Source organism: Electrophorus electricus, unplaced genomic scaffold (genome assembly GCF_041902795.1).
Source record: "Electrophorus electricus isolate QZ-2024a unplaced genomic scaffold, ASM4190279v1 Scaffold73, whole genome shotgun sequence".
In the NCBI taxonomy this organism is placed as follows: Eukaryota; Metazoa; Chordata; class Actinopteri; order Gymnotiformes; family Gymnotidae; genus Electrophorus; species Electrophorus electricus.
Window position 1 is genome coordinate 56,014 of NW_027658790.1, and position 12,973 is coordinate 68,986.

Below are 12,973 nucleotides of genomic sequence, written 5' to 3' on the forward strand. Positions count from 1 at the left end.
TTGTATATATTATAATTAGGCTACTGTGGACAATTGTATACCGTATAGCTACAGCACCTGTACTTCACACACATGTAGTAATCGGATCTAGAAAGTTGCCAACCCTATTAAAATATTAGGTTTATAGTATAATATTTGAATTAAACAGACAAAGCATTAATCACAATCATTTGCATGATGATTAAATCTTGAACCAAAAATGTATCAGAGAGCTGTAGTGTTTTTTATAGACACACACCCAATAAAACTGTGCTTGACCATTTCTTGCCCTCTATATCATTCTCTGCAGTTTACTGAGAAAGACCTGACACTGGGTAATGCCATTGTCTATTCGAAGGCCAAAACAACAACAATCTTGGTTATCAAAGACTCACTCCACCCTGACCACAGCCTCTTCTTTTAGAAGCCATGAGAAAACCACCATCGCAGCTTGAGAGCACAAATCTAGCCTCTTAAGAGGTGTTTTGTTTCACAGGCAGATCGATATCTCAATGCGGTCCACATGAAAGCAATTTTCTTTCCCTGAGTGCAAATTGCACTTTTAATGCCTGATATTTCAGCCACTCATTTCTCTCACTACATGACAAAACTCTCGAAACTTTTCTCCAAAAGCACTGAATGTTATTCTAACCATTTATGGCCTTTCTCCATTCATGTACACAAAGTCCAGTATGATTCCAAATGTCATCAAAAGATATATCTGTTTGTAGCTGAACAACTTATACAATGCGATCTTTCTTCTTTGTGTCAAATGAACTTAACAATTGAAACATCCAAAACTGGCTGTGTTTCTTGCCAACATACTGGTGTTTGGACATGTGGGATTACTTGCATGTCGCTTTCAATAACTCAGTTGGTAGAGTAGAAGTTAAAACTTAAAAAAAAAGTCATCCTTAGGCTGTCGGCTCAACTCCAACTCACACAAACTTTATGTTTTAATGCAGAATCTGTCGTTTTATATGAGCATAAAAAGAGGTTTTTCCCTGACCGGGAATCGAACCCGGGCCGCGGCGGTGAAAGCGCCGAATCCTAACCACTAGACAACCAGGGACAAAGCTGCTGAGTTTACATGAGAAGACCATTTTTCAAAGTCTGCACTCCTACTATTCTGACAGTGTTTGGATGCATACTGGACTTGGTATGCATGAGTGGAAAAAGGCCATAAAGCGAGTTATTCATCTTTCTCTTTGTTCTACAAAAAAATGAAGTTTGCAAGAGTCAGGGCTCTTTTTTACCATCTGGGAAAAGAGGGAACGCTGGTGTCACTAACACATGGAAAGAGCTGTTATAGTATTCCCCATTTGTCTCCTTAAAGCTTCTGACATTTTAGCCACTCATTTCTCTCTCTACATGAAAACACTCTAGAAAATGTTCTCCAAAAAATACGGAATGTTATTCTAAGTACTCAGAAAATAGTCTTTTCCTCCCCCTTCTGACGCGTGAACTTATAGACGCCCTTGATTGCACGGTGTCTCTGTAATTGACAGGGGAGAGAGCGTATGCCATTCCCTCTCTCCCTAAGAGTACAGCCAATTATGCTCTTCTAGACTCTCGGCCACAAATGGCTGTGACACCATCAGTTTCAAAGTTAAACACAACTCCTATAGTACCAATAAAAGCTTCACACTCACCTCAGCTGGGACATGGCAGACACTGAAGGAAACTCCTCACTTCACTCTCTTCATCTGACCAGTCATTAAGCTCCACTGGTTTCTTCACTGTTTTGAGTTTCAGCACTTCTAGCACTTGTAATATTAGAATAGAATCCCTTTAGTTACTAAAGGTACACAGAAATGTACACCGGTACATAGAAACTTACTGTATGTAAGAGTGCAATAGTTCAAAGCTGTATTAGTGCAGATAAATACAACTACAGTGCCATTGCAGCTTTTAATGCTGTTTCAGTATCAGGGTCTTCAGGAAGGCTCCACCTGGCAACCCTGAAGTGCCTTGCTATGCTTAAAACTACACACACACACACACACACACACACACAAACAAACAAACACAAACACTTAACAAGGTGAGTTCTGCTTATTTGTTAAGAAGGCTGATCGCCATTTAAAATTAGATTTCACAAACTGTAATTGTTACACTGGTGAGTTTGAGGTAGAGATGCACTTTCATTAATACTGCTTACACTGTGTTTCTTTACAACACGCATGGACGTGTTGAAGCATCTCATATGCATAGAACACTAATACTCAGAGCATTGGAAGGTTGAAAACAGAAGCTATCTGGCTCACACAATGTTTTAAATGTGCCAAGGGAAATTCCAAGTGTGGCCATCCTTGAGTGGAGTGGAAGATAAATATGTTTTTTTTGTATTTCAAAGCGGCTGTAAGAGTATAACAGGCAGTTTAGAACATGTCAGTCCCTCCATGTAATTTCAGAGAAAATATCCTATGAAGATTGGACCAAGATTCCTGCAGAGTATTTTCAGCACATAGTGGAAACTATGCCAGAAAGAATTGCTGCAGTTCTGGAGGCCAAAGAAGGTCCAACATGCTATTAAATGGGTGTATTTAAGCCCACTGTGTCCTATAATAGGATGTTGCTGGAATGTATGTGGATGTTGTTGGAATGGCCGCAGAGTTGCGGCAGCAGTACAGGTAGTCTGTAATCCTTTCCCCCATGCGAGTGAGTTTGCCCTACTGCACGGGGTCGAGTTATGATGTGAATATTTAATGTTAATGTTTAGAGATAACAGAACAGCTTTCGGGGGGTTTGGGTGGGTTGCCTTATCCGCCCCTTTAACAGAGTAGTCACAATTCAAATTTCCCTTGTTCCATTGTTTACAAGACATTATACATGTGGTTTATTTATAGTGCACGGAGTAATATGCAGCAAGTCTGGTCTGTCTGCTTTGGAAGAGAAACATTTGGCCAAAAGAGCAAAACACAGCCAGGAGGATGATTGGTAAGAGCACATCATAATATGCACCTTTAAGCTGTGCTCTACAGCTAGGTCCTGTTCCATGACTGCATATATAAATTTACTACTGACATTGCCATTTATATCTGGCCATTTACAGTGCACTCTTGCTCAGTGCAGCACTTGAAGCTGATTTTCCATTATGTTCAAGAGATGTTTGACCCGGTCAGGGTGACACACTTTAGTGAGGGCAGCAGTATCCTAGAGGACACTACAGACAGTGACGGAGACATTTCAGAGCGCGAGGTGAGAGGTTGAGTTTTTTGTTACTCTCTACGACATACTTTTCATGCCAGGTACTATTGTCCAGTTCAGCCCAATTTAATTTACTGCCTTGTATTATCATATATAAATTGCTGAACATCTTATCACTCAGTTTCAAACATCCCCTCAGCTGTTTTAAGCCATTTCGGTTATTCAGTACTGCTAAATGGATGTGGTGGGAAAATGAGAGCACATCAAACACAGACAGCTTTATGCATTGAGTAGTAAAGAGTAAAAGTTTATTGAGTTCTGTCCCCTGTATAACAGAGTAAAAGCACTGACGCGCAGTACGGTCCCCCTCCCCTTATACAGAGAACAGAAGAAAGAGAAAAAAAAGAAAAACGACTCCTACAGAGTATCGGCTAATTCATGTTTTGGTTAGCCTGAGCGCTGAAGGCTTCTTCTATCTCTATGGTTAGAATGGTATGTGAGCAGCTGGTGTACCTGACTCACATGCTTATCTGCAGACTGTTATGCTGTGACTATAGAAACATAAAGCAAAGTAAAATAAAGCAAAGTAAATTTCCACAACATTTCCCCCCTTTATTTTATATCACACATTATCACACTTTTATTCAGCAAATAGCACTACGATGTCTTCATGTGGATCACCAGCACCGCCCATCTTGGGGAGCAGAATGTCTTCAAAGAGCTGGGGTTGGTCATTGGCATGGCCGCTGAGCGCTGGCATGGTGAACACACTAGAAAGACGTCTGACACGCAATGACAAAAAAGGAGGTAAACACAGAAGAAGAAGAAAAAGAAGAAGAATGAGTAGCAGAATGGGCAACGCTACAGCCGCTACTGGAACTGTAGGCTGCGGAGTGAAGGCAGATCACATAAGATTCATATAATCAGTAATATTAGCGCTGAGATCTGGAATGTAAAAACAGCAGGAAGTGTTAATCATTTTGCACACTCCTCCTTCCTTCATTTAATACCATTCTATGTTGAAGCACTGCTGCCCTTATCACTTGTTGTTCTATCTTTAAGGCACCTATTGCTGCTAAGGTGTCATTAACTACTTGCAGTAACTGATAAGCTAAGCCATTGATCTTTTGCAGGGCTGCTACTGTGCCACCGCCCAGGAAAAGGGACCAACCAATGGTTTCACCGAGAGTGGTCCATGGGTCCCTCAGAATTCTACCACAATAGTCTGTGCTGGTTATGTCTCTCCTCACCCTGTGCTGCTTGGCATGGGGAAGTGTATACACCTGCGTCCTTGGGCGCACTACAGCTGGATAACAACAACCAGTCCAGTTCTGTGGCAATTCACCATAGGCCACCGAACCACCGACCCACATTACATTCCAATACCCCTGCAGGGTTGTCATGGAGCAATTCCACAGGGAACTGCTATTGGAGTCACTGCAAGTGCCATTGCTGTGCACCTGCACATAATCGATGCATCTGGACCAGACTTCCGGCACCTGCTGCTTCATCTGCTATACAAATATCTCACCCTTACTAGCTGCCACATGCAGCATCATTTTCGGTGGTGCGGGGTTAGTGGGACTGGGACAGTTTGAGGTCTGGTTAATAACCTGGCACATAGAGATTGTCATATTCACTTCTCCTACATCTGCGTTTTTCAGAGGGATTACAGTCCTTGGAACACTGGTGTGCTGGCACACCAGGTACTCTTGCTCGATATGTTGGGCATGCACAATGGCTGACATACACGCTGTATTTTGTTGGCATTTAGCTGCTAATCATTCTGCTTCAGTGGCGTTGGGACCCTGAAATGGTAACAAGTCTTCTCATAAGTCATGGGATTCTTCATCCATATTAATATTCAGTCTATGTTCTGACTGTGTTAGCTGTGTCTGATTTTCTCTACCGTCTCTTGACGGTTCCGAGTGTCGAAAGGGTAGGCCTTGCCGTTAACACCCTACTCAACACAGTTCCGACCTAGTCTGTTTGGGTGCTGCTGCTTGGAGTTGGGGCTGGTGTCGGAGCCTTCTTACGGTGTGTGTGATGTACCCAGGTTCCTCGTCCTTCTCTTTTGACAGCAGTGTGGGTTGTTAACAGGAGGTTCTAGTTGTCTCCACCTGGTGCCTTCAGTGGCGGGAGCCCCTGACTGAATTTCCCGTAATGTGGCCTGCGGGGTAGCAGCGGTTTCCTGTATTGCTTGCACAGCGGTTTTAGTTGCAGCTGCCTTTGCTACTCTATCTGCAAAATTATTCCCCTTGCTGATTTGGTCTTCTGTAGTCCTGTGAGCTGCACACTTAACAACTGCAATTGTCTTTGGCAGCAAAATGGCTTCTAGCAAGATGGTGATGTCTAATATATTTACCCGAGCTTGTCAGGAATTGCCTATGTTTCCATATGGCTCCAAAATCATTAACAGTTTTGTCTGCAGCTAGTTTGCATGCTTCCATCAGTGCTACTAGTTCAGCAGCCTGCGCTGAATAGGAGGATGGTAATACTTCTGTTTTAAGTATTTCATGATCTGTTACTACCGCGTATGCTTCCCTATTGACCCCTGTGTCGTCCCTGCATGCTGACCCATCCACATAGAGGCATAGGTCTGGGTTACTTATGGCTTCTTCAAAGAGATCAACCCGCGGTATATATACTTCAGCTAAGACTGCTGTGCAGTCTTGTGGATCTCCATCCTCCTCCGTAGGAAGGAGTGTAGCTGGGTTCAGTGTTATACACCTTTTGACAGTTATATTAGGCATATCTAAGAGGGTGGTGTGGTATCTCAGCTACCACTGGGCTGATAAATGTGACACTCTTTGGTCCTGCAGTATTCGGTGTAATGCGTGTGGGACTAAAACAGTAAGAGGGGAGTATGCCACTATGGTTTAGGTAGCGAAATTATGGCTTGTGGTCGGTTTTGAGACAGCTTGTGTGTATTTCCCCCTTTAATGATATGCCCCAAGAACGTCACTTCCTCCTTACAATTCTGTAATTTTGCTCTACTAGGTCAGTTACATGTATGTTACATCTGAAATATTTCCATGAGCTTTTATGCAACATACTAAACAAAGGTTAGGAACAGGCTAAGTCAAATCAGGCTAACTCTCAGCAGGTCAAAAGTACGTTAACGTTTACACAAAGGACTTATATACGCAAACAATAACAACACAATGAAGGGCAGCCGTGAAACACAAGGGAGCATGGCCACACGGATGAACACACACACACACACACACACACAAGCAAACACACACGGGGAGACCTTTGGGGGGGGGGGCATACCGTGACAAGAATATGTTCACACATGGTCGCTCGCTCGCTCTCTCTCTCTCTCTCCCTCCCCATCCTTTCAGCCTTTGGGTTTCAATAATACCCCCAGGGCAGACAGAGCCACTATTCAAGCAATGTAATATTCTGTAATATTCTACTCTGGCTCCTCCTACCTCTGCAATGACATCCTCAGCTTTTATTTCAGTGGGTGGCGTGTGATGTCATCATGCAGCCGCATCAATTAAGCGATTATGATGTAGTCAAAGAACAGATTTTTCAAATGAACAATTTCTGTGACCCATTTTTAGACTTCAGATCACAGATAACGGGTACACTAAATTTATTATGGGTCAGTGCGGTAGTTACAATTGCAATCCAAGACGCAAGGAACATGTTCCTACTGAGAAATATGAAAAGGAAAAGCACGGGATATTTGGTAAATATGGGAAAAAGAAAAACGAAAAACCACGAGCCCAGATCCCTGCCAGAATAGAGGATGACTTCTTGGATGAACTGTGTGTGTGTGTGTGTTTGTCTGAGAGAGAGAGATCTACGTAGAAGTGTTCTAAGTATCTATACAACGCTAATAAGACATTTTCTGTTACTTTTTAAACAGATACTAGAACAAAGAATTTAATCAAGAAGGACTTCTCTACTGAGAGAACTCAATCAGCCATAGTAAGTAAAGTAGAACCAAGACAAATGATTTAAAGCCATACTGTGGCAATGGACAAAACCCACAAAAAATGGAAAAACAGCTATGGTGAACAGTGATGCTAATTGAATGCTTGTACTTAAGTACACTGAAATATCTCTGAATATAAATTACAAATGCATTTCAACAAATGTTCGAGAAATTAATTAAAAACACTAATGTAAATGTATTTAGAATATATTTAGGACACATACATTTAGCATATGCAATCTTTGTCAGTTACAGGAAAAAAAAATACTGTTGGTGGGTTTTTTGTTTGTTTGTTTTACATTCTCCTTACTATAGAATTAACAGTCGACTGTTCGGTGACTTTGCATGCTGAGTTGTAACACTGATTATTAGTATAATTGTGGCAAGAATCAAAATCAACACTAGCTAAAATGACTGAATGCATTGGAATTTATTATTCCAATAGTACAATTTGAATGGGTCTACGGTACCTTAGTGTGTCAGGTCCTGTTATTTCTGCTGAACATTTGATGTTTGGGGGCACATTTTTACATCATTAGGCCTGCAGGCTATGTGATTACGGCTATGCGATAAAAATTGTATTTGTTTCCTTTCCAGTCCAATACAAATTATAAATTACAAATGTATCAAAATGTAATTAAAGTCATATTTCAATTAAATGTATTTAAATACTGTTCAACAATATTTCTACTCATATGTACAGGTGGAACCTAAAGATATGAATGTCAGTGAGAGGGATAAATGCATTGAGGACCTGGAAGCCGCGTTTGCTAAAGTGAGAAAGTCTGCAGTGGAGCAGAGCAATCCTAACGCTTGTTTTCCATAAATTCTCACAATGCTATGAACTATACATTTCAAGTAGATGAAATTAAATATTGCTTAACACTGTTTCTCTTCATAGTTGGAGGTGAAATTGAATTCTTTTATAAAGATGGAATATGGTTCCTGTCAACATGATATGGGCCAACTGATTGAGGAGATGGAATCCACAGTTGCTAGAGTGAGAAAGTCTGCAATGGAGCAGAGCAATCCTAACACTTGTTTTCCATAAATACTAACAATGCAATTAAATATGCATTTCAAGTAGATGTAATTAAATATTGCTCAACACGGTATTTGTGTCTGCAGGCGGCCAAACTGTTAGGATTAGAAGCCGTACTTGCTCGGGAGGATATGGCTGCATAACCTCTGATGACAGCAATAAAGAGCATTAAAAATACTCTGACATTTTTCAGTCTAATCCCTGCCTATGTTGTCTGCAACACAGTCAATTATACCATGGATAGTAATTATATCTTTTTTTTTTTTTGTCTCACAAACATTCTGAATGTAACATTTCCTACAACTTTAAAAATACAATCACCATACTTGGCACCCACACTATTTTTTCCCTTCATGTCCACTTACATCTATGTGACTTAACAATCACAATTCATTTTTAGACAACCAATTTCCAACCTCTATATATATATCGCTCGGAATTCAACAGACACCTGACTCAAGTATTTTTATTTTAATTTCCTCCATGTTGTTTATAATAGGCCTACAGTAAGAAATCCTTTTAAAGGTGATCGCCATTTCTACCACTGTATACTGTTGAAGCATACAAGTTTTTATTCAGTGAGAGATATGTCATTTATGGGGATTAGGTACAGCGTGTTTTGTTCAGGACATTCACGACGATATATGTTCTAAATGGGATTGTAAAATAACTAGCTAGCTAGCCATGTATTTAGACAGAACCTGAATTGTGTTACATGGGGATTTTTATCCTATGTTTTTAAGGCTGCATTATGTACAGCCTAGCATAAATAAATACGCAAGAATGCAGAGCACAAATAGTCCATAGTTTATTTTCCCTTCTATATAAGCCCGCAGGTTCATAGGTGACTAGCTTTTATAATGTCATGTGTAATTTGAGCATAATGGTGGAAACTTCAAAGAACAATATGGAAAAAAAGGAGGGTTGTTTACATAATTGCCCTTGAAAAAGTTTATAAGAATTAAACTCTTGTGTACCCCTCAGACATTCTCCAGAGGGTCCCTCAAAAGCATGTTTATATTTAAGTTGCAATAAAGGACAGGACCAGCTATTCTCTTCAACTAATTCTGATATCAAGTGGAAACAAGTTGTCAGGTTCTGGTCCGCACCCAACCAGGAACGCACACACAGACACGTACACACATATCCGCACAAATCACCTACCACGACCACTGCTCGGTTCACAATCACACACTTATCAACCATCACGTTCACCTGCTTCTAATTAACTCTCTCCCTATTTAAACCCCTCATGTACCATCCTCCAGTGTTTCCCATTTAGCATACTGTGGACTAAAGCTGAGCCTGTCTTCATGAGCTTCCCCACATCTGTGTTTTTAAAACTTTTTGGCAGTGCTTTGTGTGACTAATATCCTGCCTTTTTATCCCTCACCCATGTCTTGCTCAGGTGTCAATATGTCACATAACTAAATTAGTGTTCTATTATTTTCTTAGTTTGTACAAGAAGTACAAATATGTAGCTATCTAACATTTATAATGTGTATTGTTTCTTATTTTGTTAACATTAAAATGTAAAACCAAGTGAACTCCATAGATGTCATGAGGGACAGCCTCACAAGAAAGGAGGCCTGGTGCATGGCATGCAGTGGTGCCTATCATGCGAACACAGAGAGAGACAGAGACAAGGTAGCAGACAACAACCAAACGTGTTCAACTGCTGTCAGGTCTTTCTCAGTAAACTTCAGAGAATGAAGTACAGGGCAAGCACTTGAACATGCGCATGTTCTTCCCTGGATACAGACACTTTGCCTCAAAGACAGTTGCCTCACAGGTTTGTTCCAAAATGACTTCCCTTGTCCCTTATTCCCTTATGCAACAGGAATTGAAAAGAAAGGTGTGAGCAAGTATACCCTCCACTGACAAGCTCCTGTTGTTTAAGTGTGAATGGATTCTGTGACTTGAACAAGTCTGCTCCTTCTCTCATCCAATATAGAAATTGCTCACCGAACTACAATGAGTGAACAAGGTCTAATGAACTTGCTGTGAGAATGATCTCAGTAATTAACTCAAAAAGGATAGGCTCAGAAGTGATTTTTTTTTTTTTTAAGTAGGAAGGATTTTGATATTTCAAGCTTGCCAGCAGAACTAGCTAGCCTAACCTGGGATGGCAGCCAATGCACAGCATCACAGCTGGGGGAAACGGATGTGAAATGTCAGTTTAATCGGCAAGGCTCAAGGCAACAGGGTCCTGTCCCTTGACTTAGGTTGATCTAGAGGTATTTCAAGAAACTTCTCAAGCGCACTTTAGTGGCAAAGAACAATATTTTCACTTGAACAGGGACCACAGATTAAAAGTCTGATGCTCTACTGACTGAGCTATTCAGGAGAGAAGCAATATCAGAAACATTACAAGTGCAATGTACATGTATGCAAAGAAAATTCATGTGTATCGCATTAAGATGTCAATCTGCCTATGGAACATAACACCTCTTACGAGGCTCGATTTTTGCTCTCAAGCTGCGATGGTTTTGTCATGTTGTCTAAGAGAAGAGGCTTTGGTCGGTGGAGTGAGTCTTTGATAACTAAGATTGTAACTAAGATTGAAACTGCTCACCGCACTACATCGAGTACACAAGGTGTAATGAACTTGCTATGAGAATGATCTCAGTAAGTAACTCAAAAAGGATAGACTCATCATGATGCATTAGCTAACAATCGGCACTCATACACAAGTGTGAATGTTCAACATTCATTCAAGCATGTCGAGGTCACAGTCTGTAGTGTGTACAAAAGGAATCTAAAGGAAAGGTTTGAGCAAGTGCTATAGAGCAAGAGATATAACTTTAGACTCCATTTGTAACATTAGAAAAAAGATGTACATACAGTCCATTTGTTTAAAATGTTCTTTGATGTGAAGGTCATATTATTTTGCCCCCACTTACGCAGAACTTGATTGTTGGAAGAATACAACAGGGGAACTTTCAGTTGTACTTCACATGACTGACACTGTGTAGACTTTAACTAATGTACAGTTGTGTAGCTTTAGAGTTGTGTACAATTGGAGCAAGTGACCTAAGCAACATGTATTGCATACACAGTTTGCCTTAACAAACCTATCACTTCATCATGGTCAGAAAATGTGTTATAGATACATGTAATGCTTCAGCATTGCTACTAGTTCTAATACACTCAAACTAGTGCACCAGAGTGGGTGATGGTAATGGTACTGTTAGAAGCAAACCTATATGACTGGGGTTGGGCTTCCACACACTGTCCCTTTCTCCCAATTCACAGAGCGGAAACGACTCGTTTTCAGCCTGTTTTTTTTTTTTTTTTACACAACCAATTTCCAACCTCTATAGATATCGCTTGGAATTCAACAGGCACCTGTTGCTACTGCACCTTTAAGACGGATGTAAGATAAATGAGCTCCTTTATGATTGGCTGCCCTGTATTGTGCTTCATTCAAAAGGTACTCAGAGCTGAAATGCCTGAGAAAGGCAATTTAAGTGGGTGTGCTAAACCTCTATAGGCTGAATAGGCAGAGATAGGTCAATAAAGTGTTCTTGTGACATTAGAAATACAAATTTCAAAAGGGGCATTTTTGGCAGCTTAACTGACATAGTTAAGAATTTTAACATTTAAAATATATATATTAAAAGGAGAATGTTACTTATTTCACTCTGACTGTAAAACAGTGCATATTTTGTTAAATGGGATTTCCATCCCATGTTTTTTAAGGCTGCCTTATGTATAAATAAATATGCAAGAATGCAGAGCATGAATAGGTCAGTCTTCAATTCTGTATCACACACCTACCCTTGATAACACTGTGGTAACTGGAAAAAAAACAACCCTTTTTACTCAGTTGTCACTACTTCCAATAGACTTCACGCTAATCTCATAGAAGTCCGCCCCTTTCCGTGTCCTCCGGAAACTGCACTTCCGTTGTGTTGTCACAGGATTTGTTCCTGAAGTTGTATGCGTTTTCTAAATTTGCACCGCATTTCTAAAGTGTGTTACCACTTTGATGAATATGCTTTGTGTATTTGCAGCACGATGGGTTTTCCAGGACACCGTAATTTATGCATGTTTAATTCCATCTTTTATTCACGTACTAAGCCCAACTCTATAGGCTAATATTTATAAAACCGAGATAACCATAGAAACATCTTCATCTGTGCTTGATACTTTCACGGAAAAACGGAACTGCTGCTTGTCAAGCTTGTTTCATCAGGTTTTATATCATCGTCATGACGTGTTTGAATTGATCCCAGGCATATGCAGTCCTCATCAAAATCCATGCATGTCCTAGGCTGTGAGTAAGGTATGTTCTCTCTCTGGTCACAGTTGGCAAATAAATTATGCATATAGATTGTGGGGAAAACACTTTAGCACGTGTTCTCCAAAGAAGTGTCTTAATATGAGCTATCTAGCTAGTTCCAATGTCAACTGTAATCATAACACTGGGTTTCTCTCTGTGCTCAGGTGTCTTATTCGCATGCCAGTAACATGTTAGCGATATTGCAGTAGTGTGAATTTTTATGTTGCCCGTGATGAAAGGTGACAGGAAATAAAAATCCAAACATTTTTTTTGTTCAGGTCTTTTTAACGGTCATAACCGACACATATTTATCTAACAAAAAAATCAGGTTCCTCTAAATGTGTGGAAGAACTGTTGTGTATATTTTTGTTTCCAGTGGCCTGAGTACCTAAAATATGTCATCATTTTAGGAAGCAGGAAAGCAGGGCTGCTTACAAACATGACATTAGTATATTATTTTTGGGATATTTTCATTTATGATTTTCCCCTTTTTGTTGTTTGTTTGCTTTTTTACTTTCATTTTTTGTAGGGACTGTGATATATATTTTGTTATTTGAATGCATAATAT

The 12,973-nt window shown here is 40.2% G+C and overlaps 1 non-coding gene across 1 annotated transcript; it reads right to left on the reverse strand.

The window, feature by feature from the left end:
- Nucleotides 1–979: 979 nt before the first annotated feature.
- On the reverse strand, nucleotides 980–1,051 carry trnae-uuc (transfer RNA glutamic acid (anticodon UUC)). Its single transcript has one exon. It is a non-coding gene; the product is annotated as a tRNA-Glu (tRNA).
- Between the last annotated feature and the right edge of the window lie 11,922 nt (nucleotides 1,052–12,973).